The sequence below is a fragment of the Dipodomys spectabilis genome, unplaced genomic scaffold, assembly GCF_019054845.1.
Source record: "Dipodomys spectabilis isolate Male_0828 unplaced genomic scaffold, ASM1905484v1 ptg000020l, whole genome shotgun sequence".
Lineage (NCBI taxonomy): Eukaryota > Metazoa > Chordata > Mammalia > Rodentia > Heteromyidae > Dipodomys > Dipodomys spectabilis.
In genome coordinates, this window is record NW_024870697.1 from 2,021,106 (window position 1) to 2,028,368 (window position 7,263).

A 7,263-nucleotide genomic window follows, 5' to 3' on the forward strand; every position below is an offset into this window, starting at 1 on the left:
TACTTTGCTCATGTAATTGTAACCCCTCTGTACAGTATTTTCACAATTAAGGAAAAGAAATATACTATTCAGAAAAAAGTATATAGAATTAGGGGCTGGGAAGGTGGCTCAATTGTAGAGCGCTTGACTTGCATGCTTGAGGCCCTAGGTTTCATTCCTCAGCATCCCATTATCCAAAAGAAAAAATCAGCAAGTGGCGCTGTGGCTCAAGTGGTAGAGCACTAGCCTTGAGCTGAAGAGCTGAGGGACATCGCCCAGGCCCAGAGTTCCAGCCCCATGACCGGACCCCAAAGAAATATACATAGAGAGAATTATAAGATATAAAAATACTTAAGACTCATGATCATTGTAGCATTAACATTGTAGCATTAACAAATATGTGCCCTGTATTTGTTGGATATATTTTCACTTCTGTTATAGTGTCCTTTGAATTATGAAGGATGATCATTTGATGTTATCTGGTTTATTCTTGCTTTCTTTAGCCACTAATGAGCGTCCTGAGCATCTAGGATTACAGACATGACATATTGGTGCATGTTTGTCTTTCAATACTTTAAGGGTTTTCTTCTTTCCTATGAATTCAAACACTGCCCAGTCAGTAATTCTGCACATTCTAGACTGTTGTTCTCAAAGAAGATAAGCATCTGTTTGATGGGTAATTGTCCTGTTCATTGTGTTTGACATAGTTTTCATTGTTTCTATTGATTTGCTCTTCCTAATTATTTCATATGATGATTAGAATATTTAATATATAAACTTCAGTTTTGCCTCTATGGAGATTGTAGAAGTCATGTTAAAAGAATGTTTTAAAAGATTCTTATATAGACAGCATTGTGAACTTTATACATAAAAACGAAAAAAATTTTAGTTGGTCTTTGTTCCTATGAAGAAATTTTAAAAATAGGATTTAAATTATATGGTAGCCGGGCGCTGGTGGCTCACGCCTGTAATCCTAGCTACTCAGGAGGCTGAGATCTGAGGATCGTGGTTCAAAGCCAGCCCGGGCAGGAGAGACTGTGAGACTCCTATCTCCAATAAACCACCAGAAAACCGGAAGTGGCGCTGTAGCTCAAGTGGTAGAGCGCTCGCCTTGAGCTGAAGAGCTGAGGGACAGCGCCCAGGCCCAGAGTTCAAGCCCCACGACCGACAAAAAAAAAAAAAATATATATATATATATATTTTTTTTTTAAAATGTTACATGAACCAAAAATATGATAATCAGCAAAATTTTCCCTAGGTGACTGTCCCATTTATTCCCCCATCCCACCCACTTTTCCCTGTTCTGGAACCTAGAAAGGAAAAGGAAAATTTATTTTGATTATTGAACATTGTGAATTTCTCAAACTAGCTTTTTAGAAGCTCTAGAAGATTGGGACGAAGAACTGTGTTGGCCCTGCACTGGATCTTCAGCAATGAGAAAAGAGGAGGAGGAAGAAGAAGAAGAAGAAGATGAAGAAGACGACGAAGAAGAAGAAGACGAAGAAGAAGAAGAAGAACAAGAAGAAAAAGAGAGGAGTTCCGGGAAGATGGCGGAGGAGAAGCTGGAATCTGAACAAGCTCTTGCATAGAAAGCGGTTTTAGAGTTCCAGTGAACAGTCCTAAGCCAGAGAATCACACCAAGTGTGCCATCACAGGACAGAGAGTTAGACAAGAGAGGGGAAGCCAAGATAAGGAGACACATCTGAGCGCCTGCCAGCAGCCACCGCCGCGGCGGCAGGGTCGCAGCGGCGACCACAGCCGCGGCCATACCTGAGCGCTCACACAGAGAGTCCGGGACGAAGGAGCCAGATGCAGCGGGCGAGAGGATTCTACTCAACACCAGCAAGAACCGACAAGGAGCGGACAACTGAATCCTGCACTTTGCAGACCAGAGACTACCCAGGATCCAAGACTCGGCGTGAGTAGAAGCCCGACTTCCTCACTCCTTCTCAGGGAGCAGAGGAGGGAAGGCCACCCCTCCCCCCCAGCACCGGTGATCTCCATCTTGGACACCGACAAAGCTGGGAGGAACTGCTAGCTCCAACTCAGGCCTTGGAATAAAATGAGTCATTTAACAGGTCACAAGAACTTAACGGCGAAGTGACCTGCCAAACTCAGCTCCATCCAGGGAAAAGTCACCCAGCCCAGGCACCAGCCATTGGAGTGGCTTTCCTCACTGGGTAACCCGAGCCAGAGGCTGCCCCTCCCTCTAGCAGCCTCCACAATCAATTGAAAAACAGAAACCCTGAGAATGGCTCCAGGGTGGGCTCTGTGAATTTTTCACAAAATAGCCCCAGGGAAAAGCTACTGTTTGTTGAAAGGCCTCAACTCTACCAGAACCTAGCCTCATCACCCCTCTTTTGTGATTCTCAAAGCAGATCACCCTCCCATTAAACTAACCTGGGAGGGGGATCTCAAAATCTTGGGTAAAGCAGAGCATTTTTCTGCCTGTTCGAACAAACTGACTTAAGAAACGAATCAAGCCACAGGACCTCAAGCTGACCAGAGACTCCAACAAGAGGCTGGTTACAGACAAAAGGGAGATACAGGATTCTTCCCACCCCTCCCAAAAAAATAAAAAAAAAAATCAAACAACTTTTTTTTCTTCTTTTCTTTTTTCTTTTTTCTTTCTTTTTTTTTTTTGGTACCTTATATATATAAAATTTTATTTTCCTTTTCTAAAACTTTTATTAATCTTTAATTTTTTGCCTTTTTTGAAAAAATAATTGTTTTCCAGTAACTTTTTTTTCCCTCTTATAATTTTTATTTTAGGAATACGTGAATGTACATTTTCCTTTCTTTTCTTGTCTTCTCTCTCTTTTTCTTTCTTTCTTAATTATCTTTTTGTTTTTTGTCTAGCTCTACTGAACTTCTGATCTTTTTTTTTCTCCCTTTCTTATCCTTTTCACCTTTTCCTTTCTTTTGTTCTTCTGTATGTGACTTAACTCTTGTCCTGCACATCCTGATAAACCCATAGTTAACTAGTAGACCCTATCCCCCATTGTGTACACACTTAATCCACAAATTTATTACTCAATCCTAAACCTCTGAGACTTAAATTCCTTAATAGCAGAACTACCTCTTTACACCTATATAATATTTTAAGCATTTTTTAAGTTTTTCACATCTCCTCTATCTCCCTCCTGTTTTTTCATTATATTCGCATTCCTCTCTAAATAGATGGTCTTTCAATCTCCATAACTATATTAATTTTTAGGTTTCTAATTTTTTTTTCTGGTCTCTTTTCATTTCCCTTTACCTTTCTTCTTTTTCTCTCCCTCTCTACTTGCATCATACCCAACCTATTTCCTGCATTGAGATTAGGACATAGTTAACTCTCCCTGTGCCTCCCCACACCAATCTATTCCTAATTTTTACCCACATCTCTCCCTAACCCTAAAAATTTCTGGTTTTCCAAATTCTTCTCTGCGGTTCGAAGCCCATTAACATATAGTTGTTTGATGTTGAATAGATGTATCTGTTGAACTAGATTGTATCTGTAGACTATTGACTGTATAAATGCAAACGTTGGTTGATGGTTGCCTTAAGATAGTGTTCTAGCACAAAACTGGTGCTATTTTCATCTCAAATGGGCAGAGTAAGCCGGAAAAACACAAGAAAAATGGCAAATCCGGGTATCTCAATTCCCAATCTTGATAATCAGGGGTCAGATCAGATAATGAACAATCCAGAGGAGAGTTCCGAAATAGCTCTACAAACACTGGTGGCAAATATGATAAATGAGAAGTTTGACAACTTACAAAGGACTCTGTATGAGCGTGATAGGGAGAGAGAGGAGGCATCCCAAAAGTTTATACAGGAATATCATAAGCGTGAGGAAGCTACTCAAAAACTGATACATGATTTGCGTGAACAACTTGAGAATACTCAAAGAGAAAGGGAGGAATGGCGTGAGCAGGCTAAGAACACTCAAAGAGATCTGCAGGAATCCCATGAACGGGAGGAAAGAGAACTGCAGGAATCTCACAAACGGGAGGAAGCTAATCAAAGAGTAATTCAGGAATTGAGAGACCAGGTAGAGAACACACAAAGATCAGTAAAGGCATTCATGGAATCCATTAACAAAGAGCTGAAGGAAGTCAGGGAGACCACAAAGGGAATGCTGAATGGAACCCAACAGAAGGAATGGGAGCCCAAAGAAAACATAACCAATCAACTAAGTGATTTGAGAACAAACACTGACCACCAAATTAAGGAAGTAAAGAAATTCATACAAGACCTAAAACAGAGCTTCAACAAAGAACTTGAAGCCATCAAAGCTGACCAATTAGAAGGAAAAGAGATAAAAAAGTAGAGAGTCTTGACAGCAGGTTAGACCATGCAGAAGATCGAATCTCAGGGATTGAAGAGAGCCTAGATATTATAGAGAAAGAACATACAACCATCCAAGACAAGTCCAAGTGAAAGACCCCAGCCCGTGCTTGCCCACTAGGTACCCCAAGAAAATTGCTGCCCCTTACCCTGCATACCTAAGGGGGTGGTGGGGCAGGATACGTGCAGGCCGCTAACCAGGAAACGAAACCTCGGGCCTCTGAGCCACCGCCTGCAGACCCTAGCATGACCTTAGTACATGCCTTAAAAACCAGGCATTCCGGTAAAATAGCCGACCACCACATTCCTTCCTGTAAAACTTAGCCTTAATACTAGGGTGAGGCAGGATGTGATAAATCACTTGTCAAAACTAGGGAACGAACAGTTTCGGTGCATAACGACCAGCACGGGCATGTCAGGGCAAGTACCGACACGTCAGCTTTCCCCCAACCCCACCTACCCCATCTGGCCAGCTTAACCTGACCAATCCTCACCCTGAGCGTAATTTGAAATTAACCAATCATCCCCCTGTAACCACGCATCTCGCTTCTGTAACCTCGCTTCTGCTGTCCATAAAAAGAGGGTGCTTTCAAGCACTCGGCGCGCAAGTCTTCCAACAGACTTTGTCGCCCCGGGTACCCGTGTAACCGGTTCTCAGACACTTGACCCGAACCTTGTGGATCTCGTGGTTGAGTGCACCTGGGAGCCGAGGCATGCCCGAATAAACCTCTTGCTGATTGCATCCGCACAAGTGGTCTCGTTGTTCCTTGGGGAAGGGTCTCTTCTGATTGAAGGACACCCCAAGTCTCAGGGGGTCTTTCATCTGGGGGCTCGTCCGGGATAGAGACCCCCACCCAGGGACCACCGACCCATTTTCGGGAGGTAAGCTGGCCAGCATCTGTGTGTCGTCTGTGTGCGGTCTGTAAGTTGTCTGAAGTCTTGTGTGGCCAATTTCTGTGCGCTTGCGAATCTGGTGAGTTCGGCCGTTCTCGTCTGTATCAGGCGGACCCGTGGAGGAGCTGACGAGCTCGTACTCCCGACCGCGGTCCCCAGGAGACGTCTTGGGGGCTTCTGCGAGCCTGAAAAAGTGGCTCATCAGGGTGGCCTGAAAAAGTGGCCCGTCAGGGAACCCAGTCCTCTTGGACGCGTGGTTCATCAGGGGAGACGAGAGATCCGGACTCTCAATAAAGTCTCCATCAGGTTTTGCTTACAGTTTGTTAGCAAAAACGCGCAGCGAAGCTAAATGTTCTAAATGTTGTCAGTATTGTTTTTGTGTTTGTTAAAATCTAAGCATGGGACAGACTGTCACAACCCCCCTTAGCCTTACTTTACAGCACTGGAAGGACAGCCTGAGCCTAGATTGTCAAGTTTTAGGATTTCAGCCTTGGGCCTTGGCTCAGGGGGTCTGAGCGTGGGGGAGAACCTGCCAGTCTGAGGGGACGGCCTCTAGGGATTTTTCTTTTCCCTTGCCCCAGATGACTGGGAATTCTCCTCCGCCTTGGAAGGCCCCTGGGTCAACGTCTGCAGGAGAAAAAAAAAAAAAAAAAGAAAAAAAAAATCCTCCGGAGGTAAATAGGGGGTTTGAGCCCCCTGGTAAGTGAATGGTGGTGAAATGTCGCCCCATTCACTGAGACTTGATTTTGTCTTTGTGGCCACTTGGTTGTATTGTTAACTTTAGTGTGTGTGTTTTATGTTTTCTGGGGTAGGGAAGTTCTGGGTCTAGTTCTGTTTTAGAATTGGTACCAGTTTTAAATGTGGATCCTTGGTTTTTGTGTTTATCTGTGTTTTTGTTATTTATTTAAACATCTCTGGGGGAATAAAAGTTCCAGCTGGGCTGGGTCACAGACCTGCTACGCCCACCCTCCCTGTGAGGCATGGAAGGTTACTGGGCTAGTTTGGTTCCCTTCAAGCCTCAGGCTGCATTTTCTCCTTGTGCAGGCAGCTAGCAGGGAGGGTGTAAAAGGCTGTGTGTCTGGTTTGGACTTTTTCAACTAGTCCTGACAATGTAAAAATCTGGCCAGTTTAGTTTTAGGTGACCCCCTCCCCCAGCCCTCCTCCTACAGAAGGGATTCAAAAGACTAATTAGTGAATTGCCTTGCTAGATAAGCAAGCTCTGGGAAAATAAAGCCCAACAAAGGTACCTAGTTAAAAAGAAATACTGTCTTAAATTTTTGTTTAAGAACTTTAAAAGGTGTACGTACGACTGATTTTGATTTTTGCGCGCTTTAAGATCTGTGTGAGTGCTTTGTGTGTGTCTGTGAACATGTTCAAAGATAAGAATTGTCAGCATGCTGTAACAATTGGGTGAGTTTAAATTTAAAATTCAAAAGGTTATGAGGTTTGGACATTACCAAAGATTTTAAAAATCTTCACATTGTTTTAAATGGCTTTGTAAAGATTCTTTAACTTGCAAATTAAAAAATCTGGTATTTTAAAAGACTAATGTTTTAAAATGCATGACTGTTTATACTGTAATCAAATTATCTGGCTTAACAAAAATGCATTGGCAGTTCGAGATCTAATTCCCTTGGCTAAAATTTGGAGATAAATATTAAAAATTTAAATGTAAAGGTTAGTTTAACACTGTCAAAGATGTTACCTGTTCTGTCTGTCTAAAACTGTATTTCATTCGAAAACCAAGAGAAGAGATGGAGAAAAGAAACCAACAGAAGACCTATCTTTAGGGGTAAGGGGTGAACAAGCAGAAGTGCAGTTCAGCTGGCCATGCATGGTGGGACAGGCCCTGGGAAGAGTCCACGCAGGGTGAAAGAGGGTAAGCTGGCACAAACGCAGTTCATCTAACCCTAAAGAGTCAGATTGGGTGTGCCCATTCCATAGAAGGGGCCGAACGGCCCATCTTTGTTCTCTCTTTTCTCTGCAGTCAGACACTGAAAACATGATGGTTAAAATAAGTGATGTGATGACCTGATTAGTATTGCTAAAACTTCCCCT